Source organism: Schistocerca americana, chromosome 4, assembly GCF_021461395.2.
Source record: "Schistocerca americana isolate TAMUIC-IGC-003095 chromosome 4, iqSchAmer2.1, whole genome shotgun sequence".
Taxonomy (NCBI): domain Eukaryota; kingdom Metazoa; phylum Arthropoda; class Insecta; order Orthoptera; family Acrididae; genus Schistocerca; species Schistocerca americana.
The window spans coordinates 332067030-332094197 of record NC_060122.1 but is presented as its reverse complement, the minus strand read 5'-3'; the positions used below and the strand labels follow the sequence as shown (position 1 = coordinate 332094197).

The following is a 27168-nucleotide window of genomic DNA, read 5'->3' as shown; positions in this document are numbered from 1 at the left end:
GAGCTGCAGTGACAGGCTGGGGGAGTGGGGGGAAGGGATCAGAACGAGAGGAGCGGGAGGAAGAAGCGGGAGAGGGGGCGACAAAGATAGAGGGTGAAGGGACAGTGAGGAGAGGTGGAATGGAAGGAGGGAGGTGGGACTGGGCACACCAAGTTATAGTGGTGGAGGCGGCGGAAGGGGAGGTATAGACAATGGCGGTGGTGGTAGTAGTGACAGTGGTGGTGGGGGCGGACATGACGGGAGAGAGAAACAAGAACGAACAGAACGAAGAGGAGAGGACAGAAACCGGGGACAGACAAAGACGAAGACGGATGAAGACGAAGACGGCCGTAGACCAGGGTCAGGACGGCGGCGATGGTGGCGACTAGGCGGCACCGGATGGCGGCGGCGGCGGCGGCGGCGGCGGCGAGCACCGGCAGGCGGCGGGCACCGGCGGCGGCGGCGGCGGCGGCGGCGGCGGCGGCGAGCACCGGCAGGCGGTGGGCACCGGCGGCACCGGCGGCGGCGGCGAGCACCGGCAGGCGGCGGCGGCGGGCACCGGCAGGCGGCGACCAGGCGGGGGCGGCGAGCCCCGGCAGGCGGCGACCAGGCGGGGGCGACGGGCGACGAGCCCCGGCAGGCGGCGGCGGCGGCGGCGGCGGCGGCGGCGGCGGCGGCGGCAAGGACCGGAAGGCGGCGACCAAGCGGCGGCGGCGGCAAACAGACGACACGGCAAGGATCTTCCACGTCGAAGGCGCACCCTGAGAGTAGCCCAGGCAGTGAAACTCTTCGATGAAGAAGAGAGGGAATCCAACCCTCGAATGGTCACTATCAATGGACCACTCTGTATATAAGAATGCGTCTACCAAGGATTCTAACGAGCGCTGCTGTTTACGCTGGCGACATCTGCTGCCGCCGGACTCAGTGAGCATCGAGCCCCGTTTATCCGTAACGCAGCCTATGTCCACCACTTCACTACACTGTCCGACGAGCGCTCTTTTTCCGAATCGCTGTTCACCGGGGATAACAAAGACGTGTTAAACCAAACGGAACACACGCTTAATATGGCGCAAGATAGCCTTTCACACGCATAACTGCCTGAATCCCACCGTGACATCGAAGCGTATAAATCTGTGGTGGTAATCAGTGGAACTGCTCAAGGAAGAATATCATATTGTCACGGTTTACGTTATCTCTGAAGGTGATTTTATAACAAAACCATCGAAAACGCCTCCTACAAAGTTAAACTGTCCTAAAGAATAGCTTAAAAACATTATTTACACCATAACACAATCTCCACCAATCATTAGTTAATAGAATTCCTCGTCTCACGGAATGCATTGAGCTCCATCAGTTATATGAAGACAATAACGTGAATTATTCAGAGAAGGCAACCTGTCTACAGTCAGCCGGAATCCATTCCAGGCACTGTCGAGCAAATTAAATTGTTCAAAAATATTTACACCATAATGCTGTCTCCACCAATCAGCGATTATGTACTATTTATCGTCCCACGGAATATACCGACCTCCATCCGTTGCGTGAAGAAGTTAACGTGGACTGTCCAAGTAAGGCAACACGCTGCCAGTCAGCCAAAATCCAACTGCGGTCTGTCGAGAAAATTAAAATCTCAGAAATGCGGAAGTCGTAGATCTCAAAAGACTAATTATTACGTCACAAAAATTTCGTTTACAGTCTACCTTCACACCATAGCATTATCATTACAATTGAAGGTTTCGGCCTTATTCGGCTATTTTCACATTTATGAGAACTGGCTTTCTGCACTACGAGGCGGTTGGCCGAGAAATCACATGTCTTTGACGAGTTGGATCGTAACTTAAACTCTCCTCTCGTAATGCTTAAGATATGGCCGAAACTGGTACAAGTAATAAGAATAGTACTGTGTTTTCTCCGGTTTCCAGCCGCGGTGGCCGAGCGGTTCTAGGCGCTTCAGTCCGGAACCGCGCGACTGCTACGGTCGCAGGTTCGAGTCCTGCCTCGAGCATGGATGTGTGTGATGTCCTTAGGTTAGTTAGGTTTAAGTACTTCTAAGTTCTAGGGGACTGACGACCTCAGATGTTAAGTCCCATAGTGCTCAGAGCCAATTGAACCATTTTTTCTCCAGTACACTGTTAATAAAATTGCTAAATAACACCAGTTGCAAACAAACTTTTCAGACAGGTTAAAAAAAAGTAGGTATAATTTACATGAACGTAGAAAGCCACTTGATTATCTTAGTAACATATATTTATTTTTGAAAGATACTCGTCAATATTACTGACTCCGTCCTCATAACACATAACAAGACAATTACATTAAATAGCGCGTTGCGAAGGTATTCCATTCATCTCTGACCGGAGAAACACAGAAAAGAACGTTTCATAGACACTGAAAAAGGGAAATTTCTTTTCGTTTTACAAAAGAAACCGAAATAAAGCGATGAAACTTTCGCAACATCCACTGAAGCATTGATGCAGACACATGAGCAGGCGACCACTGTCGGCGTAATATCATTTTCTTATTGTCTGCGTCACGAAAGCGTCATTCGCCTGGCAACTCCGTTTTAATCGCAGGACAATGCCAGAGAGACGGGCGAAAACGCCATTCTTCGTGAGTGGCCATGTTCACTTTCCTCGGCTCGTTCCGTCCTTTTAGTATGTACCAGCACGGCCAGACACCATCAGGCAGCTCTAGCACGCAATGAACGCGCCTCTCAGAATACATACAGCTTTCACGAGAGAAACTTTTGCATCACAATCCCCTGACAACTCAGATACTACAAACATGAAGGCGAATACATGTGTTGTGTGTGTATGTGTGTGTGTGTGTGTGTGTGTGTGTGTGTGTGTGTGTGTGTCAGAAACAAACCTAGAAACAACTGCCAACATATCCACCATGAGGTATTGATATTTAAAATTTATCGTTTACTTTGCCATCTCACTTGCACGTTTATTTTTATGATCTGATTCATTTCGAGCAACGCTTCACCATCTTCAGATTTGCGAAGTTGCTTAAGGAGCCAGTCATATAAGTAACGAGCGATATATCAATTATTTTAAAAGAAACTAGATTTCTTCCACACACCCTAGCAGTCCGGGTTTGGGCGTTTGGTGATACTTTCTTAAAATATGCATAAGATTGTTTTTGGTGGGTACCTGACAATTCTATCTCACAAGGATAATATGTTACAATCGAAAACTGATCATAAACATAAGATAAAAAGTACAATGTAAATAATGTGGCTAATTTCGACGGCCGGAGTGGCTACAGTCTGGAACCGCGCGACCGCTACGATCACAGGTTCGAATCCTGCCTCGGGCATGGATGTGTATGAAGTCCTTAGGTTGGTTAGGTTTAAGTAGTTCTAAGTTCTAGGGGACTAATGACCTCAGAAGTTAAGCCCCATAGTGGTCAGAGCCATTTTTCTTCTTTTTTTTTTGGCTAATTTCATGAACGTGTAAGAGACTGCACGCTATGCTTTGTCCGTACTTCTGCTCTGTCTCGGTCATCTGACTGTCAGCACAAAACTAAATGGAGTAACACCTACAAGCCCGCCCGGTTGGACGTGCGGTCTAACGCACGGCATTCCGGGCGGAAAGGAGCGCCTGGTCCCTGGCACGAATCCGCCCGGCGGATTTGTGTCGAGGTACGGTGAACCGGCCAGTCTGTGGATGGTTTTTAGGCGGTTTTCCATCTGCCTCGGCGAATGCGTGCTGGTTGCCCTTATTCCGCCCCAGTTACACTATGTCGGCGATTGCTGCACAAGCAAGTTCTCCACGTACGCGTACACCACCATTACTCTACCACGCAAACATAGGGGTTACACTCGTCTGGTGTGAGACGTTCCCTGGGGGGTCCTCGGGGGGCCGAACCGCACAGTAACCCTGGGTACGGTGTGGGGCGGCGGAGGGGTGAAGTGGACTGCGGTAGTCGTCGTGGGGTTGCGGACCACTGCGGCGAGGACGGAGCCTTTACGTCGTTTCTAGGTCCCCGGTTAACATACAATACAATACAATACAATACCTACAAACTATGTGACTTTCTTCTCCAGTTATAAGAAATGCCGTATGGCTTCTGGTTGAAAACGTGGAAAAACCTTGCACAATTACATTATAAAAGGAACTCCACAAGACATCAAAACCCTATATCCAATTTTACCACAAATTTTGTGCCAGACAATCTGGTTGCCCGTTCTCCTAGGAGAGAGCCATCCCTCGCACTATTCCCATTGTTGTTTTCTGTCTTCATTTATGACCACCAGTCCTCACCCCTTACTTGGCTACCTGTAAGATTAGCCTTGAGAATGGAAGGACTGGTCTCTCCCATTCTTGGATGCAGATCCAACAGTGGCAGTGATGCAGCGACTGAATGGTCAGCCAAATAGTACAGTTCCACAGTTCCCACACAAACCTGTGTCAACGACTGGGCTGTATGCTGCACCTTGTCACTGTTACATCTCCAATCTACCAACAGCTTACCGCGAAGGACATCTACGTACCGCTTTCGATAAAGATACTGTTATTGCTGTGAGTGTGCTAAAGAACTGTTGCTGAGTATTGCCTTCTGCGTGTCTGAAATCGTTATTAAATACCACTATGGCTCAGTATTTGTCTGAACCGGACTATAATAAAAATCTAATAACTAGTTAATTACAGTTCCACAGGTCATCTAAACGATTTCTTAGCAAAATTATGTGGAAAAAGTCAGCTTATCGGATGTATATACACGATACGTTTTAACATTAATGCGCACATTATTTTTCAGTCTTACTTATGCAACTTTTTATTTCCTTTTTTAACGGCTATCGCGTTTTAAATAAAAAAATCGTTCCTGGAATAGAAGTTGTCCATGATAAATGATTTTAGGTTAGGCTTATAACTTTTACTGCCTGGCAAACGTTTCGTGTTGTCCGACAAATGAACAAAATTTTTTGTTGATGCTTATTGAAATCCTATCTGAACCATTGACAGCCTTAATAATGAGTAATGAAGGTCTGTTTTTCTCCTAGTGTTGTTGTTATAAACGTTACTAATATTCTCCAGTTATGATGGATCATTTATGAAAAAATTCATATAAATATCACATGGTCAAGTCGACAGTGGCTGAACACCATGGATTATTGTCACTGCTCGCTTTGTGCTATCAATACTTTCTTTAACAGAGATGAGTCATCCCAGAAAATTACTCCATATGATATTACTGAGTAGAAATGTACAAAATATGCTAGGCGTTTGATTCGTTTGTTTCCAAGACTAGCATTTATACGAAGAGAAGCTCAATAATCAGTCTCCTCCAGCTCATGTTTTTATCAATATGTTCACCCAAAAATTTGTACCTTTCTGCCCTCTTTACCCATTCCTGTTCGTGTGCTACATCAATTGTTGAATTGTTGGCGTGACCCTATTTGTTGTACAGAGCAGAATGTTGTGTGTTTCCTCAAAATTAAAAAAGAGTCCATTTTCAGAGAACTGCTATAAATTCTTTGAAAAAATATTAACAGTTTGTTCTGTTCTTCTCGGTAATGGGATTTGTTATTGGTATTATTTGCAAAAGTACCAGTTCTGCTAGATGGATGTTAATTGGAAAGTCAAACACATATGTATGAAATAGGAGAGGAGCCAAAACTGAACACTGTGGGACACATTTCGTGATCTCCTCAGTGACTAAAATTTTCTCTCTGTCCAACAAGTTTGAGTTACAGAGTCAATAACAGAAGCAATAGTTCCGGATATCCATCTGTGTCCACGTTTCAGTAGTCTGATATGCTGAAGGCAAAGCAGCAATCACGTATAGTGGCCCTCCTTACAGTATGTGACTATTTCTGCTCATTCGTCGAAATATTGTGCAGTTGAATCAGAGGTAGATGAAGTGTCGGGCAGAGTGTTCTATCGTTTTTTCTTTATGTAAATATCTGCCTTTAAAATATATACACTTTCCTACGCATTCTAACGAATTGTGGAAACATTTTCCTCCACTCTCTTGTTGCTGTCTCAAAAACATGGTTTCGGAAGCATTCAGTGGATCTTTCAGTTGATGAAATAGCATCCCCAAGCATTTTTGTTTGATATAAAGGAACAAAAAAAGTCTTTGGGCGATAAATCACTTGAGACATTGTCATGAAGAAGAATATGTCGTTTTCGTTTATTTTTCCTGATTCCATCGATAACTTACGGCAAATAAATTGCTGTGCACCAGTCAGAATTATCTATGCTGCCTGACAAAAAAGTTAAGCATCAAGAAGGGGTGATAAACGAAATGAAACGTCACGGGTCGAGAGATTACATGATGCTATTTCAGTGATTACAGACTCGAGTCGAATTTACAAAGAACTTGGCAGTATGAGCCGACTTGCCCCCTCTCATGCACTGACTCGGTTAGGAAGGGTGTAATAAATCTGAGGCAAGCTGGCCCACACCTGTTGTAATTAGTCTTTGATATCCTGGATACTGGCACGGGATGGAGTTGACGTCCCACACATGTTCTAGCTGGGGATCTTGCTGGACATGCGAGAACCTCAACATCACGTATGAGAGGTTACACACGAGAAGACAAGACGTCCGCGACGTAGCGTTGTGCTGTCACAGTACCCTCACTCACTACTAACCCAATGGCTTCTCGCACTAGGCGCCAGGAGCAACACCGTAGTGTTTCTCAAAACTTTGGAAGAATGAGACCTCTACCCAGGTAGCCTCCGTATTCGCTGACGATGGCCTTCCGGGGCAGTGCAGAACCGCGATTCATCGCTGAACATAATACGTCGCCACCCGTCAGGAGTCTACGTTTCCCGGGCACGATATCACTGCAAACGCAGTCGTCTCAGTTTTAGTGTCGACGGCAGCCTACTCATGGGACGGTAATTCCATAGTCCGCCTGCTGCTAGTGCTCGAACGATGGCGCGGGATAACAAAGAATGTACCAGGATTCCATTACTTATTCTCGCATGGCAGATGCAGGCGTGAAGGGTCTGCGATGCTTGATGCACAGTACATCGATTGATCCTTGATGTGGTCAGACATGGTCTTTCCGAACTTTGGCGAGTATGGCTGCGCGCACGTTCCCATGCAGTCCAACATCGGGCCACTGTCGCATAAGAATGCCCCACAACTCAGGATATTGAACGATCTGGCCATTAGGACTGAACTATGATTCTGATCTTTTCTTTAGTTATTAGTTGCTGATGTTGCACATTGCCTGCACACTAGGAGAGATTGCAATATGTGTTTCACAGTTACTTTTGTTATTAAAATCCACTGAGCATTAAAGAAAAGTATGTACGAGGGGGTACCCAAAAAACCGCAATTATTTTTTGAAAGATATATTTCCAAACTGTTTACAGAACAACCTTATCCCCTCCAAAATACTCTCCATCACAACTAATACATTTGTCCCACCGGCGCTTCCACGGTTCGAAACATTTTTTGTAGTCATCTTTAGAAATGGCTGACAACTCCTGCCTCTATGGTGTCAGATCTACACCAGAGTCCTGGCTTAAATTCCAAACCTCTCCGCAGTGTCTCGTGTAGTGATGGCCTGCGACACTGTTGGTGGTGATCCGTCCGTCAGACGGGGACTTAAGGCTCGGCGGCCCTCTTCGAGAGGAGTAGGCTGTATGGTGACTGCGGATTTCACCAACTTCCGTCTCTCATCATTATCCAACACATACATGACACAACACTGCACGCACACCGACAACAGTCACCTACACCCAACAGTTATACTTAAGCACACAACTCTCACACTTCGCGAAGCAAAGGTGCCTACGGGTGCGAAGTATAGATACACCTTGCCAATTCAGGTAGCTAAACCTGCCCTTTCCGGTTTCCCGGCCAATCATGCCATACAATTTTACTTCATTTTACCGACTGCTATACGCAGTGAGAACACGACGCTTTGAGATACATATGATCATTGTGTCAATGCTTTGATCACTTCCTTTCTTTGGCCAGTTCGCCTTGCCGCGTTACTCTGGAGTAGGACGAGGGAAAGAGAAGCGCTGGGGCTCGTGTCGCTCGTGACAAGTCCCAGCGGCCGCGACACGTCAACAAATAATTTTTCCAGATCGTGTGCGTTACTCACGGCTATCGGGTAAGTTATGCGCAGCTGTGCGGCGTTTAGTAGATCGTGCTCTTAAGTGGTGAAGGTGCGCGACTGGAGGCTGTGGCCTTGCCGATCTCAGGGCCAGCTGACCTGACGCTCGCACCCACATCCTTAAACTAGTGCATGCGGCGTCGGACTCAGGCTTCAGTGAGCTACGTTACAACAAGGCAGATTACAGACGTACATCTGTAACGGGTTGGAAACATAAAAAAGAAATAACTTTTTTCTCTCTTGGCTGATATGACGTTAGAGTGCCCAGCATAAAGCTGCATCCTGCTGTGGTACTCGTGCGGTACGGCTCTTTTTTATCACAGTTCCGTACTTCAGGAAATGGAGTATTAATTACAGTTCACTAGAACACAACCTAACCATGGCACCGGCCGCTGCGGCGGAGCGGTTCTAGGCGCTTCAGTCTGGAACCACGCGATCGCTACGGACGCAGTTTCGATTCTTGCCTCGGGCATGGATGTGTGTGATGTCCTTAGGCTAGTTAGGTTTAAGTAGGTCTAACTCTAGGGGACTGATGACCTCAGATGTTAAGTCCCATAGTGCTCAGAGCCATTTGAACCTAACCATGGCCCTTTTTCCTTTGTGCATTAGCTTCTACTCCGTTTTCGTTCTCCACTTCCTAGGGTTTATATTTATTAAATTTATTTTCCACCCACTCAACAAGGGAGTGCAGAGCGCTCGAATAGGTAACCTGGAACCAATCTAAAAGCATTACTTGTAATCTTCAGTCTACTAGTTGATATTTCAGCTCCATCGCTTGTCATGGAAGTACATTCGGCCTTGAAAGTAGTAAATCTCCTACGACATAAATAAGAAGCAACTAGCGCACTTTCTAGTTGAAAGTATGATAGTGCTGCAATGTTCAACCCTGCTAATTAAACTACCGGGTGTTTGTGTTAAACATATAATAATATAACATGTAATAACTAGAGAAGTAATTGAGAGATTTCTTGACGATATGTTTCTACAAGTATGGTAACTTAATTTTGTTTTACACACCTAAAACACCTCGATGTCCACACCATTAGTGACGCGACGGACATCTAATCTGTATTCCACTTCTCTCCAAGTCTTTTGCAGTACTGCAGGCTTAACATTTACCATAGCAATACGAATGTGATGGCTCATGTCTCAAAGATCACGAACTACGAACTAATGTCTGGTACACTTTTTTGTTTATTGAGCTTCCGGTAGCTACCGACCATTTAGCCAACTAAATGTTAAATGAGAGACATGTAATACAGACCATAAATTGATGACGTAACAGCGATACAAGTATAACAATATAACGATTATCATTGTTGTAGTGACGCAAATATAAATAAAGATACACATATATATTTAATAAAGGTGTTGCACATGCTGAATATCAGTTTTACTCAGCATCTCAAGATAAAAGAACTCCAAAAGATAGAGGTCTGGGCCACAACTTTTGTCTCATTGTAATTCATGACATGACTAGTGGAAATAGAGTGTTCGGCGATGGCAGACTTACAAGGCTGAAGAAGGCGAGTACGCCGCTGATGTTCTACAATGTGATCCTGCACAGTACGCGTCGTTTGCCGTATAAAGATTTGTCGCAATCACTCGAAATCCTGTAAACACCTGCCTTGCGCAGCTCTGGGTCGTCTTTGCCAGATCCCAACAGCGACGAAATTTTTGCAGGAGGGCGAAAGATTGATTTCACTTTATATTTTCTTAGTATTCTACGTACTTGCGCTGAAATATTACCAATATTTGGTAAATAGGCAGTCGTTTAAAGGCCTCTTCCTCTTCTTTGCTCCGTCGTTTATATGTTTGCAACGCTCTCTCCACTTGCTGGGACGAATACCCAATCTTCAGAAATACAGTTTGCAGGTGCTCCAGTTCCGTTTGCAAACTATTGGTGTCAGAGATGACGTGGGCTCGGTGAATCAATGTCTTCAAAACATCCACCGTTTGTGCCGGATGATGAAAATTAACGGCTTGCAAGTAAAGGTCTGTGTGAGTGGGCTTTCTATATACTGAATGACCAAGTATTCCATCGCTCTTACGTTGCACCAAGACGTCTAAAAACGGCATGCAACCCCCTTCTCAAACTCCATAGTAGAACATCAGCGTCATACTCGCCTTCTTCAGCCTTGTAAGTCTGCCATCACCGAACACTGTATTTCCACTGGTCATTTCATGAATTACAGTGAGACAAAAATTGTGGCCCATAGACTAACTTTTGGAATTCTATTGTTAATGAATCCGTGGAAAGACGGTTGTCTGACAGTGAGTCTCTTATTAATCGAGACGGCGGCTTTCAATTGAATTCGGCATGGAATCCAATCGTTGAAAAACTTCGTGTCTTCCGTAGCCGGCGTAGTTCTGTGATGTAACCACGGGAAGACAATCGAGTTGATATCGATGCGGCGAGTTTTCACCACGGAGGGCGCGCGGCGCAGCAGAATCGAACGCGCTCAGTAGCGCACGCGCAAAGCCAAGTGAATCCACCACGCATGTGCCGGCGGGGCCTTAAATACCAGAGCTCAGTGCGTTTTTGCCAGTGTCACTTGAAGATAGCCAGAAGACTCTGTGCCGAAATATTGTGGCAGGAAGTTACAAACATCCGGCAGTTCTCCCGAAATTTTGTGGAACAATGACCTTGGTTTGTACGAACCATATTACACGTTATACCTTACTGTGTCGCAAGAAAGTGTTGCCGTCAACGTTGCTGTAGTTTGACTGCAATACGCGCCGGTTTCAAGTTATTGCCGAGAAATATTGCTGACGGAGCAGGCTGTTACTGGTAGCTGCCGAGCTGTGGTCGAGGTGCTGCCACTGTTGTCTGCCTGGAGCGGATAATGTTCCACACGGCCGGGCCATTTGGACCTCCTCCTTTATCTGTTAATGTTTCCTTCTCAGTATCTCACTTTTGTTCCTCTTCCTCACGCTGACGGTGCTGCAGCGTCAAGTCGGTAATCTGAGCAGTGCAACAATATTATTTCACTTTAATCCGAAAGTTGGCACGTCTACTCAGTCTCGCACTGTAGTTCGCTTTCGTCCATTTCCGAGCATTACTGCGGCCTGTATAAACTCTTCTGGCCAGGAAATGCATTGCTGTAACCATTGCCGGCCAAGAGTGACTAAAATTCCTCCGTCAGCTGAATATTGCCCAGTTATATTGTCGGCAATCTGCTTTCCTACGGCCCGTGTTAACGTACACATAGGAGCATGACTGATGCGTATTGCTGAATATTGTAAGGCACAGAGGAGGTCTTTAACCAGCAATGCATGTGAAATGGTTTACAATAGAAACTTGTAGTACTTGTAGAGGGGAGTGAGTAAAAAATATTATGAGTAGTAACCCATGTCCAGAAACGAACCACTTCCGTTCTACTACGGATTCAATTCAGATGTGTAACGCGTCGACTAAAGAGAAAAGTCTCAGAGTTGCTCATCCTTGTATGCAATAGGGTAGACAGTATGACCTGTACTACGTCAGATGGTCACCTGATGTCACTTAGCGTCTGCCTTCCTGCGAGACAGGGGAAGATCTATCAACACGGGCTCCGGCCGCTGCACCAGAAACGGAAGAGGCGCCAGGTGGGATACTGAGTGTGTACCACTACATGATTCGAAGGTACAGTGTCTGTAACAACGTTGGTGGTCACCACATCGAGCCGCTGTTGTAATACACCACCACTGTTCTGTACGTTCAGTTTTGCAATGATGTAAACACGTAAGTTTTAAGTATTACTACTAGCAAATGTACTCAAGTGATAAATTGGTATTTCGTAGTGGTTTCTTTCGAATTGTTACATGATAATTGTACTGCGTCATGCCTAATCAATTCCTCAAGCAGAAGGGACGAGTTAAACATCTGAACTGAAACCGTCGTAGAACGGAAACGATACGTTTCTGAACATGGCTTCCCATTCAAAATATTATGTACTCACTCCCCTCTACAGGTCATAGAAGTTTGTGACGGGAATTTCCGAACACCCTAATTAACACTGGCGCACGCTTAAACTCAACTGTATCTACTGTATTGTTGTACCGTGAAATTCTAGATTTAAATATCCCCAAAATACATTTGTTGGTTACAGTGCAGCATTAAATTACACATAACTGTGACATTTTGGCATTTTTAATTCGTTAAATTAAAATTTACATTCGGAATCCCATCACTTGAGTTGCGCAGTTGTCTGTTGAACATGAGCGCTAGCAAAATTTATTCCAATGCACTTGTCTGCACGTGGACTGCTCACAGGCATTTGGTCGAATGCATTACTTTCCTCAGTTGCCCCATGTCTCAGAACTGGTTCCTCCGAGACGGTGCCGGCCAAATATTTGAGCTCCTCATTAGCGAAAACACGTTTCAAACCAGCGCTCCCGTGTGGCACGGTTTTCTCTGGCGCGCGCGCCTCAGTCTGATTCACCTTTGGCATGAACATCATCAGCATACCAAGGCTGCCACGTGAATGGTGCAGTGTCCGGTATCAGTGAAAGCTCGGACACAGTTCCTTGCAGCTCGAGAAATTTGCTCTGAGTCGGAACGAAGTAATTATTTCGGCATGTGGTTCCTCCTGTGAAGGAAGCCTGGTAAATTCAGGCGTTCCTGTGGGCTTAATAATCAGGATCTATGGAGCTTGTCTCCGTCATATCTTTGGTGACGGTTTGTGGTAAACATCATCTGGGTTGACCTATTGAAAGGACATAACATGATAACTACCATTTCTCTACTGACTTTTACGGCAGACATGGACGAAACTTTAACAAGCTGTGTCTTTGATGGACTATTTTCAACAGTAATGAACATTACTAACACTGAAAACGTGAATCCACTTATGGAGAGGATCCGGTGGTGAGCGTATTTCCTACAAAAAATGGTTCAAATGGCTCTGAGCACTATGGGACTTAACATCTGAGGTCATCAGTCCCCTAGAACTCAGAACTACTTAAACCTAACTAACCTAAGGACATCACACACATCCATGCCCGTGGCAGGATTGGAACCTGCAACCGTTGCGGTCGCGCGGTTCCAGACTGAAGCGCCTAGAACCGCTCGGCCACTCCGGCCAGCGTATTTCCTACAGCTGAACATACTAACGTTGGTACACATTTCTCAAAACAATTTTTTCAAATCAAACCAAATTTTAAACCTGCATTAGTTATCATATAAAAGTGTATTAAATATATAGCAGCATCATTGTCATCACAGCAGAAATTCACAGAAAAGTATGGCACTTAAAAAAATAGTCATTAAAAAACTAAATATTTGTCACATGTTTTATTTCATTGCCCTATCCTCATACATTTTAATAAAAGTAAAGCAGTTAATTTCCGTGAAAAGTTTCATTGGCATAGATGTGTTACATTCAGAGAAAATTGTATCTAAGACAAAATGTTATGTTTTCGGGACAATGCATTTAAAATTCTTGATATGATCTGTTCAACCTAAATTGAAAGTTAAAACTCACTAGGTCCCTAGCTGTCATTGTTGCGGGTTTCTGTATTCTCCAGCTTACGTTTTGAGGCCTTCTTTTTGTCATTTGTAGGGCAGTTTTTTCAGCCTACCGTATCCTCAGCTGGTCAGTTGCCAGAAGCGCATTCTTCATTAAATGTATTCGCAGTTGCGAATATGGACAATCATCTGTTGAGTAACGGAATGAGGACAAAGAAAATTTGTCCCGAATTGGGACTCCAACGCGGTTATGTTGCTTATCTTGAGCATTCGCCTTACCATTAGGCTGTCCGAGGATGACTCGCTGCCAGACCCGAACTTCCATATGTCGTCAACCATGTGGCTACAAATGGTTCAAATGGCTCTGAGCACTATGGGACTTAACATCTGTGGTCATCAGTCCCCTAGAACTTAGAACTACTTAAACCTAACTAACCTAAGGACATCACACACATCCATGCCCGAGGCAGGATTCGAACCTGCGAACGTAGCAGTCGCGCGGTGCCGGACTGAGCGCCTAGAACCGCTAGACCACCGCGGCCGGCATGTGGCTACAGCCTGCACTCGTACATTCATTAGATATGTCCATAGTCGCAACTGCGAATACATTTAATGTATTTCATAACGGCTGTGGTCGTTGCAGTGGCTGTTCCTTCGGACATGCATGCAGTATCGCATCGGGCATTCTTCATGTTCACCTCAGGTTCTACGCTGATATCACTTTAGCACACTGGACTCGCATTCGAGAGGACGACGGTCCGATCCCGCGTCCGGCCACCCTGATTTAGGTTTTCCGTTATTTCCCTAAATCGCTCCAGGCAAATGCCGGTATGGTTCCTTTGAAAGGGCACGGCCGACTTCTTTCCTAAACCGATGAGACAGATAACCTCGCTGTCTGCTCTCCTCCCCCAAACAATCCACCCCCCCCCCCCCCGCCCTCAATATCACTGAAAACTTTCAGCCTGTTGGCTGACCCTCATTGGAACAAAACGCTGGGTCCTTGATTCCGACTTTTAGGGTTCTGAGGCCCACAAGTACTGTTTTAGCCAAAACTTCCCACAGACACGCCTCCTGAGACTTTCATTGGGATTTTGAATTCTCCCATGAATGTATTCAACGAGCAAGTTTTTTCAGATAAGTCTCTGTAGATAGGTTTTATAACATCCGCTTTTGACATTGGTACGGGGTGGTTGTGTCTATGTACATCACCCGTTACACTAACTCTCTGACGTTTGCACTATGACTCGGGGCCCATTAGACAGAGAGAATGACAGGGATCCTCGTCTGTAGCGATCGTGTGAAAGACGGTGGTCCACACAGCTTTTCTCACTCCTTCTCAATTATTAATATTTCTCCGTATTATTCTGTCCATGTTTCAGATTAATACAGGTAAAATACAACTATAATCGCAATACGATTACTTTGAAATTAAGCTTCTCCTTCAAATCACTAAGGCGAACAAAATGTAAACAGAATGCTGAAGTGATCTTCAACTGTTACCTATACTCGTTTAGCACCGGGGTCACCAACTTGTAAAGCAGAGCCAAGGAATAAAAAAAGACTGAGAAAGTCTCCTGCAGCCGGAATAAACACAGCAGAATTGAGAAAAGAGGTCGTTTCGTTGTTTGGAAAATGCCGTCTCTTTCTTGTCAGTATTTACCAAAAATTTAAAAACCATACATGTTCTTGCTGAGGAAAAACTGGAGTATAACTAAAAACAATAAAAAAATTGTTATTTTGATGGATTTTTCACTTCTTGGTTTCCTTAACTTCGTTTGTGTTCGTTATCTTTAATGATAAATAAATTTCATTGCCCGATATTAACAAGAATGAATAACGATGTAGCACTAGCGTTTGTACATGATGAAATGATTTCTTTGGAAAAAGTATAAATAAATCAGTAGTGTACATTAGGAATAAATCGAATTGAACTGCACTGTTTTAAACAGACTGGAGTTGTATTAAGGAGAATGGAGGCTCCAGTCTCCAATCTATAATCTATCATTCAGACTAGATTTTCCGCGATTTCCCTAAATTACTTTAGCAAATGCATGGATAGTGGCTACTATAAGGCCGCTACCGATCATCTGTTCCATCCCTGTCAAACTAAACCTGTAAGTGCGTAAACGCGTTTGTAAGTGAACTATGTTTCTTTTCCTACTGAAGCTGTAATACATGACGTGTCTACATACCTCTAAACGTGATCTCCAAATGCATAAAACAACAACTACTACTACTACTTATATTAGCAAAAAAAAAAAAAAAAAAAAAAAAAGATAGAAGAAGAAGATCAGTGTCTGGTTGTGCTGGAGGAGCTTGAAATACTTTGCGCGAAAAAAAAAAACAGATCCAGACAAGATTTTGAACGAGCGGAGTGAGTTTTCACGGGCCGATCATTTTAGCATGTACGATGACGATTCGTACTACGCCTTGTTTTGCTACACGTGAATACGCGTTCCTGTGTGTGGTCTGTGGGACCGTCTGCCTGCAGCGAGCTGACTATAAAAAGATGCTCAACATCCCGCACATGACATTTCGTCTTCTGCAAGCTCGCAAATTTTAAAATTTTTAAACTTTTTTACAATACTTAATATGTATTAATTTTAATCTTTTAAGGGCACGTAATTTTAATCTTTATTTTGTTTAGGCTTTTACTTTAAAACACAGTAAATTATTTTAAAGGCAAATTTCACTATATGAGGGCGCTGAAGTGTGGAGCCAAAAAAAAAAAAAGTTCAAATGTGTGTGAAATCTTATGGTCATCAGTCCCTAAGCTTACACACTACTTAACCTAAATTATCCTAAGGACAAACACACACATATCCATGCCCGAGGGAGGACTCTAACTTCTGCCGGGAGCAGCCGCACAGTCCATGACTGCAGCGCTTCAGACCGCTCGGCTAAGCCCGCGCGGCAAGTGTTGAGCCACGTCAGAATATGCGCGTAGTAGTTTTAACTCTATCTTTGACAACTGATAACATGCGCTTCGTGGTACTACCGTCTGATTTGCCTCATGTTGTTTTTTGCATACTGTCACTGTACATACTTTTATGTCACTTTAAGATTATACTTGTGCTGACTTACTCTATTTCTTTCCTTTTTAGTATTTAATGGATCTGAGGATGACCTAAAATGGTGGAAACCGTTTATCCAATAAAATAAAACAGCGACCTAGATGGCGTCTGCCTTTCCGTACAGGAAAGTGATCACGGTACTCATTGGACACCATATCATCAATTATGACCTCCTCGCATGTACCTTAAGTGACTTTTGAAAACCACGAGGAAACCAAAATATTGGTGTTTGGAAGGGCATTTGAACCACCTTAGTCGTGTTGCGACTGACCGATTGCTGCCTGCAAGGCAGACTGTGGGACGTGTGATCAGCTGTTATTGCCAGTAGGTGCATCTTTATTCAAGCAGCTCCTCATCTGGCCTCACCAGGCTACGTAAACTGCGTTTCACACCTTCCTATCTGAGATATAAACCTGTGGAGGTACCGGGAATCTAACACGGGTCGTTTCGCACCGAATGCAGCTAGGCTAACCATTCCGCTAAGTAGTCAGTGTACCGTTGATATTATAGCAAGTGAAAGTGATCTAGCTGCGCGGCCTTGGGAACGGAAGTATCCCATGGGTCGGGCCTCCACAATATGAGCGTGTGGCTTGTCTACTCTGAGGTAGACTCACAGCGATCGGTAGTGAAGATCTGACGACATGCCAGTCACGTGACACCTCAAATTAACCCAGTCCCTGTAGAGACGCTAAGAAATCATCGAACATTAATTCACAAACTCAAATATTCTGGAAAAGAATAAGAGTGCTAACTAAGTTCAATGTGCTCCCAAGTTGGGCACAAGGAACGGAGAGAAAGAAGATTTGCATACAGTTGGTTACTAAATCAACGGTATCTTTCTGTAATAACATTAGTGTTTCGAAATTGTAGAGATAATTTGTCAAAAACAGTTTTTTCTTCCTATGTGGATTCATGAGTGGGTTTAGGATTCGGTTCTGAAAGGTCACAATTGTTTACTGACCCTCCCTCCCTCCCTTCTCAGCCGGCCGAAGTGGCCGTGCGGTTCTGGGCGCTGCAGTCTGGAACCGAGCACCACTACGGTCGCAGGTTCGAATCCTGCCTCGGGCATGGATGTGTGTGATGTCCCTAGGTTAGTTAGGTTTAATTAGTTCTAAATTCTAGGCGACTGATGAACTCAGAAGTTAAGTCGCACAGTGCTCAGAGCCATTTGAACCATTTGAACCTCCCTTCTCAAACTTAACATGCCATCGCTCTGAGTTCTAACATGCCAGAGGTGTTTATGATTTTAATAATAATAAAAGATATATAAAATATTGTAGTATAATAATATTCAAGTGTTTAATTACCATAAAATATAACGTTGTGACAGTGGACGCAAAAGTCTGTGCCGCATGTCGAAACATTGTCAGTTTCTCCAAAGTGGTTAGATAACCACCAATATATGTTACCACATTTTCAAGACACGAGATATGCAGTTCGAGTCACATGAGGAGATTCTGGATAAAATACACAAGTTCCCTAAAGAACATTTGAAACATAGACTGAACTAAATATATTTTACGTTTGTGATTCAAAGTCCAATCCATGTTTGACAGCTTACTCGGTCTAGTCTAGGCTGTGAATATTTGCAAACCAACACAGAAATTTTGAAAATTGCTCGGAGGTTACTAGATGACCACTGCTAGGCAACTCGTGGGTAATCAAAATTTTGTACATGGCTGCACTTTCAGAGACCGTGAATAGTTACAACTGAAAGAAAAACAGCCCTCGGACACAATTTTTAACAAATTAACCTGGTTTCAACACTATTAGGAGTGTCTTCCTCAGAATTTAAATCAAAGAATGGTCTATATTGTATAAATGGTCACAGAATTATGACTACAAACGTATGATAAGGTATAAGTACAGAATCATTGTGAAAGACTGGCAGTACTTATATGTCATTTATAAAATAATAAATATGCCCTTTATTATTTTATAAATGACATATAAATACTGCCAGTCTTTCACGATGATTCTGTACTTATACCCTGTCATAAGTTTTTAGTCATAATTCTGTGACATGTTTTAGAATATAGACCATTCTTTGATTTAAATTCTGAGGAAGACACTCCTAGCAGTGTTGAAACCAGGCAAATTTGTTAAAAATTGTGACCGAGGACTGTTTTTCTTTCAATTTCCGTGGATAATCATTCTTAAAAATCGAAGGGAACCTGCTGATCTCTTCACTTTATTAGAGTCGTAATTCGTCTGGCTCCACAACTGAAATTGCTGTCTTGTGGCCATGCGGCCTCCTAAAAGCCAGCAGAGCGGAAAGATACTCTACTACACCCTCTCTGTTTTCGTACACAGGACCAGCGCAAGGAGTACTGTAGTGACGCTGGCGCCACCTGTCTGAGTTAGCGTCCTCTGCAAGCCTGAATGTTGTTGTTGACGTCTGCTGGGTAGGCAACCCAGCTGACATGGCCGTACCGAGTGACGGCGTAACCCGTAGGATACAGTACCTCCATACATACACTGGAGCACCGAAGAAACTGCAATAGGCATGCGTATTCAAATACAGAGATATGTTAACAGGCAGAATACGGCGCTGCGGCCAGCAATCCCGAATTAAGACAACAAGTGTCTGGCGCAGTTGTTAGATCGGTTACTCTGCTATAATGGCAGATTATCAAGATTTAAGTGAGTTTGAACGTCGTGTTATAGTCGAAGCACGAGCGATGGGACACAGCGTCTCCGAGGAAGCGATTAAGTGGGGACTCTCCCGTACGATCATTTCGCGAGTGTACAATGAATATCAGGAATCCGATAAAACATAAAATATCCGACGTCGCTGCGCCCGGAAAAAGATCCTGCAAGAGCGGGACCAACGACGACTGAAGAGAATCGTTCAACGTGACGCTGCAGATTTCAATGCTGGGCCATCAACAAGTGTCAGCATGAGAACCATTCAACTAAACATCATCGATATGGGCTTTCGGAGCCGAAGATCCACTCGTGTACCCTTGATGAATGCATGACAGAAAGCTTTTCGCCTCGCCTGGGCCCGTCAACACCGACATTGTACTGTTGATGGCTAGAAACGTGTTACCTGGTCGGACGAGTCTTGTTTCAAATTGCATCGAGCGGATGCACGCGTACGGGTATGGAGACAACCTCATGAACCAATGGACCCCGCATGTCAGCAGTGGACTGTTCAAGGCTAGTGGAGGCTCCGTAATGCTGCGGGGCGTGTGCAGTTGGGGTGATATGAGACCGTTGATACGTCTAGGTACGACTCTGACAGGTGACACGTTGTGAGCATCCGGTCTGATCACCTGCATCCATTCATGTCCATCGTGCATTCCGACGGACTTGGGCAATTCCGACAAGACAATGTGACACCTCATACGTCCTGAGTGGCTCCAGGAGCACTCTTCTGGGGTTAAAGACTTCCGCTGGCCATCAGACTCCCCAGACATGAACATATCTCGGATGCGTTGCAACGTGCTGTTCAGAAGAGGTCTCCAATCCCTCGTACTCCTACGGATTTCTGGCCAGCCCTGCAGGATTCATGGTTTCATTTCCCTCCAGCACTAGTTCAAACGTTAGTGAGTCCATGGCAAGTAGTGTTGCGGCACTTCTGCGTGCTCGCAGGGGTCCTACACGTTACTAGGCAGGTGAACCAGGCTCTTCAGTGTATATAAAAATGTTTGTATGTATATGCATGTATGTTCCACATCTCCTCCTAAATCACTGGATCGATGTCAACCAAACTTGGTACACGAATCACTTACCGTCTGGAAAAATCATTATGGTGGTAAGAACTACCTACCAATAAAACGGGTGGAGATTGGGACGAAAAAGCGGTGTAGCCCACGACGCATGAATAGCGGTACTTAAGTCGCTGTGTATTTGAGATGAGAGCACTTAGTGACTTGCAACAAATTTTACACATAATTTTAAACCCTCACGAAACTTTTTCTCCCTGGCAACCCCCACAAAATTATGAAAGGAGAAAAGTTAATAGCTAATTACTTTTTCGCTGTTCATGCAGTAAAACCGCCGCGTGAAGCACGACGTTTTTGTTTATTACTTCTTTACTATTACCGGTACGCGCGACACATTTTGCACACAATACTTACATATGCCATTGGATGTACCAGTAAAATATATCATTATAAGACACATAGTTTAGGAGCTATGACGACATAAACATTAAGCTCGTGAAAATGTAATTGCTGGGCGAAATTCACTAGAGATGCAGGTGAAATATGTTTACAAATACGTTAGAAATATGATAAATATACGTGAACTACAAAGAGACGGAGAGGAGCAGATGAACAGAGAGATGGGGAGGAGAAGATGAACAGAGAGAGGTGGAGGAGGAAATGGACAGAAGAAGGGAAGAGGGGCAGATGCACAAAGAGATAGGAGAGGAGGAATTGGACGAGGTAAGGAAAGAGCATGAGATGAACAGGGAGAGGTGGAGGTGGAGATGGACAGAGGAGGAGGGGGGGGGGGGGGGGAGGATGAACGATGAGATGGACATAGAGAAGGGGAAGGAGGAGATGGACTAACAGCAGACTGGAATAAATACACACCTGGGCAACGACGGGTACTTAGTATTAAGTATTTGTATCTATTAACAATAATAATAATTTGTTTACGTTGCTTAATAGTACTATGCTTTAACATAATGTCAAGAGACAGCAACTGGAAAGCGTAAGCCGGCCGCTGTGGCCGAGCGGTTCTAGGAGCTTCAGCCCGGAACCGCGCTGCTGCTACGGTCGCAGGTTCGAATCCTGCCTCGGGCATGGATGTGTGTGATGTCCTTAGGTTAGTTAGGTTTAAGTAGCTCTAAGTTCTAGGGGTCTGGTGATCTCAGATCTTAAGTCCCATAGTGCTCAGAGCCATTTAAACCATTTGGAAAGCGTACTTCCAAAAATTTGGGAAATACACATATTACACAATTAAGTCCTATAACACCAATAAACTCTCACAATACGGATAAAGTCATAATTTACGCATTATAAAATTTAAGTGTGCACCTACAATAGTTCACTAAGTACTAGAACTTTACACACTGTTCCGCAAACTGCTGGTATTCAAGCATGTAAATGAGGTAGATGCTGTTCTTTTTAGTCGTTTCCGCCTACGTTTAGTCAGTTCCTGTTTTTTCCCCCCTCGGTGGAGGTTGTTTCCCTTTCTGTCTTTCCTTGCTCAACTTCCTGTGCTTTGCCGGTTCTGCCTTTGGACTCACGAACCGTGTCGGATTTGTTATTCACAGCGGGTAGGCGAGTCTGTGGATATGCGCCCTACCTGGCAGGAATGTTATCTGTCAGGCCGCAAGCATATCCACTTGAGCAGGCCCTAAGCAGGCACTTAAGTAAGAATGAATAATGAATGGATCACGACGAGGGTCATGGAGGGATATATGTCCTTCAAAGGTTATTTTCCCCACATTCGTCTGTCACAATTTCCGCACTCTCACACTGTAATTATCGTCTTTACGCAGGCGACCTTCGATTACACCTGAGCGCCTGGCCAGAAAAATTTAATGCACCAATAAACTTGAATAATAAACATCTCTATTCTGTTTACGACGTCGTCAACAAAATACCTTTTAAATCACTATCAATTCCCCATCAAATCACAAGACATTCTGTGTAGAGAGAAATCGACAATGGATAACCTGCCTCGTAATTGAAAAGTTACAGACTTTCCACTTTCTAATATAAACTAATGCCTTATCCCCTGAAATAACAGTGGCTCGGTTTTCACTTCGTATTGAACCAGACCTCTAAATGTAATCTGCCATAATTTACTGCCCAAAGCCTTCAAAAAGTTTAAGCCCTCTCTCTCTTTTTCCTCTTTTTGCATTATATTTTTATAATATATATATTTCAACTGTTTTAACCTGATGAGGTAAGTGTCTTCAGGCCGTGTTTTACATCGGTCCGAAGTTTACTCATAGAAAACATTTGCATTGCCGTTTAGTTAAATAAAGACAATGATTAGAATATTAAAAATAATAGTCGGACGTTAAAGTTATTTATTACATACCTTTTGAGATGGTTTTGTTTAGAAAGTTAACTATTTGGTATCGGGTTTCCTTGAAAATAGATATATTTGAGGATTCTGCCTTCAGGAAAGGACAATTTCTTACTGATTATTGTTTGGCCATTCATTTTTTTCATGTTATACCATCAGTAGGAAATCTCTGTTTTACTGGTAAAAATAAATAATGTTGGATAAAAATACATGCAGATTACGATTATGTTTATCAGATTCACAAACTGTTTCTACCAAACACATGTGAAAATAATGCATTTGTCTCTTTTGTGTGTTGCCGGTGATACATCTAAAAAGTTTGTCATTAGGAAATAATAACTTTTTTTACATTACTTTACTTCCTATGAAAGGCAAAACTTAAGTTTAAATTGAGAACCCGGGCGCTTGAGCTATTTTCTCATTTTTTAAAGATAGGTGGCTACTCCAGTATAAAAGAAGGTCTGAATATCGTTGGTTACCTTCAACGAGGGTCATCCACGGACGTTGAAACTATTACCATTCCATTTTACCCTTCTGTAGCATCACTGAATTATTCTCTCTCGTTTTCTTCTTTCTCTCGGTTAATTCATTTGACGTGCATTATGGAGGAGTAATTTTCTAAAACTTTCCGTTGTATATGTAAATAGCATAAGGCGATTGCCACAGTGATTATATTGAAAAATCAGCGGCGACTTACCTGCTCTGTCGCCAATGATTTCATTATAGGCGGGGAATCAAACCCCAAAAATCCTCGTCTATGTCTTCAATATTTCTTCAACACAAGCACACCGGACAAAAAAATTAATTCCTTCGAGAACGTGTCATGGCAGTACCGTTTAGTACCGCCTCTACCCTTCATAACGAGCTTATCTGGCGAATTAGAGTGTCCAGAGTTCTTCCAGTGTACCGTGCCCAGATGAAGTCACTCATTCATGATTAGATCGTTTAGAGCCACCATTTTGACAGGATGTTGATTGCTACGTTTCAACCGGTTCAAAATAAAGCCAGACATCTTAAGTAGAATAAACGTCGGATTTTTTTGCGGGCCAGCAGAAGTGCGATAGAACGCCCCAGTGTTCGTCAAACCAGGGAAGAGCCCTGTGAACGCTCTAGTTCCTATCATTAGGATACTCATCGGGAAGGTGTAAGGAAGGGCCACACGTGGTCAGCGAGAATGTTGAAATAACTCAGATCATGTTCACGGTAACCTGAATGAGTTGAACAAGGTCAAGGTTGGTAAAACACTACCAGAACATCACAGTAACACCTCTGGCTTGAGCCAATCCCTCCATACACTGCAAGTTAAACGCTCTTTGGGGCATCGGTCCACTCAACGTCTCTTACACCTTGAAACATAATAGTTGCAAATTGTACACAACTCCTTGTACACACACTGTTCATTCCACGCTGATATAACAAGGCTTAGTGATAGAGAGCTGGGCTACCGTTATCAGCAGAATCGTTGCGTCGTTTTGTCGCAATGTTTCTACAGGTTTCCTACTCGTCATCTTCAGGAGAAATGTTGCGTCAACTCGTCGCCACGATTCGCCTGACAACCCGAGAGAATTCCACCAATGAAATTCGCCGAGATACCCTGCATTCCCGTTTATGGACTCAGAGATCTCGAGTTCAATCCTCAGTCAGTACTTCGATTTTTATCTATCCATTATCATTTTTCGTATCTGGAAATATTTGCTGATGTGAAAAAATTCGGAATTGCAGCATGGGAAGGAGCCCACGTTAACCCTTAGGTTCACCTACAATTGACTGACACCGATTTTCATCAAGTTTTGCAAGGATGATCTATATTGAAAATAGAGGCACAACTGTTTCGACCTTTTGCTAGGCACTCCCTAGTTTTTGAAAAAAACGAGGTCAAAGCTGATGGAAAATAGTAATATGATGCTATATACGCCGAAACATTGTCTAAAAGTAAACATCGATGTGGGATCCAAAGTTAATAATGTTCGAGTTACTGACGCTTTTATGTTTTCGCGCAGTAGCTAGGATACTCGTGATTCTATGCAAGGTCGGTGGGCGAGCGCTCAAGGCATTAGGCACCAAACTGCTGGTCCGTATTCGATTATTGGTATTAGCTTTATTTCATTAGATCTTTTTTTAGACGCATCCGATACTATTCTGATAATGGGAATACTTTTCCTTGCTTTCTTGAAGTAAAACATCGTGAGGTGTGATTAGTATTCAAATAAGTCTATATAATGAATTTACAGCTATTTTAGTACAAAAACATACCTAGAGTATATTATTGCATAATCCTAACTGATCGTCTCCTCGTGAGCCTTCTCGCAAACAACGAGGTGAAGAAACCCAGCCGGCCGGGGTGCCCGAGCGGTTCAAGGTGCTACAGTCTGGAACCGCGCGACCGCTACGGTCACAGGTTCGAATCCTGCCTCGGGCATGGATGTGTGTGATGTCCTTAGGTTAGTTAGGTTTAATTAGTTCTATGTTCTAGGCGACTGATGACCTCAGAAGTTAAGTCGCATAGTGCTCAGAGCCATTTGAACCATTTGAACTATTGTTCGTGGAAAACATGTGATTCACGTTCCTACTAACAAATCTCGATGCATATCAAGCGTACAAAAGCATATCTTGAAAGATGGGTTGGTTATGGACGAACGCATGAATTTTAATAACATCCGCCCTATCTTGTAATTCTCAGCTCTGCTGTAATTTCCCTTGATTTTGAAGTGGTGAGATGAAATTCTTTACCTGTCGGAAACAAGATAAACGTCACACAGTTGACAAAGGTTACGATGGTATCATTTTCACTGTGCATGTCCGTTGAGCATTGTCATCTAGGAAAATATCTATCGTAGTGCGTTAGCGTGTCATGTATCACTACGAAAACAACGGTCAGTACGTTATTTATACTTTTTTGATTATTAATCAGACCTCCCTATGTTTAACTTCAAAAAATGGCAAAGAAAGGTATGCCCCTTATCTGAATATTATCAGATACACCGAAGAAACATCGAATGAAGAAAAAAAAAACTGCGACTGATTCTCGAACACGGATCAGCTGTTTTTCAGTCTAACATCTTGACCGCTTGACCACTGTACCGATATACTGTACAAAATATTAAAATATGCGACGAAAAGTCAGACACGTAATAAAGTAAAATGAAAATAGTAAAAACTCTGAAAATGCGCGTGCAATGGTAATTGATAATAAAATGAAATAATAATGGTACAAACAGGCTCTATAAGATAACTGTATAGTATCTCTGTGCGAATACATTATTCTTTTACTCGTTAACGAAAGAAACTAAAAAGACCAGCGGTATTACTCACTCTCTGTTCTAGTCTCGAAGCTAACGCACGCTAAAGCGACCATTGTGCATTGTAAGTTGTAAATTTTAAATAATATATGGTAATTTATGCTGATTGAGTATTTTTTCCTTCGTATGTCTAGTGACCTTCATGCAGAAATAAAAATATTATTTGCAAGGTTTTCAGTACGCTGGATAAACGACAAGAACGGTCGAACAATCGACCATTCATGGCAGACATCTTGCGTAGGAAAAATTTCGTTATAAATTTCATTGCTTTCCGTCATCAACGGACGCATTAAAAGACTTGCACCATAATTATTAAGGAAAAGAAAGCGAATGTATTGTTTTATATTGTATGAAAGTAAAAACTGAGAACATTCCCCCGCTTCTCGGCAAGACGAAGAATATAACGTTAAGAAAAAGGGAAATACCTTCTTTCAGTACAAGGTTTCTTTTAATTAATTTTCACCACAGTAAAGATATCCTGCAGCAATACTTTAATGTGATAATACGACATACAATCCCTGAGATTATGTTTTTTTTATTCTTTTGTCAGTATGAATAGGCGGTGAGTCGCGCGCTGTTCAACAATCAGAGTTCAGAGAATTATTTTGCGAATGTATACAGTCAGGTCCAACATAGTATCATGATTTTTTCTTGTGCTCTATTCACGCTCTTGCCGGGCGTAAATATCAGTAACGTGGTAAAATGTTACACTCTTTTCGTCACATTCGTTGAGTACACCGTAAGTATACTTAAGACAGTGTACAGACCTGCGCGGTAGCGGCACACCACCAATCTCGCTCTGCTAGACGCACAGAAAGACAAATACCCTAGCTACATCATGTAAACACAAAAACGTTAATAACCCGAACATTATTAACTTCGCAGCCGAAATCATATTAATAAGAAACGTTTATTTTTAGACGATCTTTCTATGTGTAGCGTAGAAAATGCGATTTTTCGTCATCAACTTTGACCTAGATTTTTTTCAAAAACTAGCAAAAAAGTTGAAACGCATGTCTCTTCATTTTCAGTACAGATCGTTCTTGCAAAACGAATCTGTGACCCACGAGTCAGACCCTCCCCTTGCGAGTAAATCTGAGGAAAGCAATGGCATACTAACTCCAACGTGGCCAAGCGTAATAATGCACCGTAGTGTTCCAACCAACCTTCGGATTGATGATAGCTTTGGCTTTTTCTTAACAAACGCAATTGTTTCTTGCTGTCATTCTCTCACGTCTCCACGCCGACCCATCTTAATCCGCTGGTAACGTACGTCAGTGGTGGA

General features: G+C 43.4%; 1 protein-coding gene across 1 annotated transcript in view; it reads left to right on the top strand.

Annotated features, from left to right (window-relative positions):
* The window catches only part of LOC124612629, a 607586-nt gene that overhangs the window by 543967 nt on the left and 36451 nt on the right, over nucleotides 1-27168 (top strand). The window lies entirely within an intron of this gene.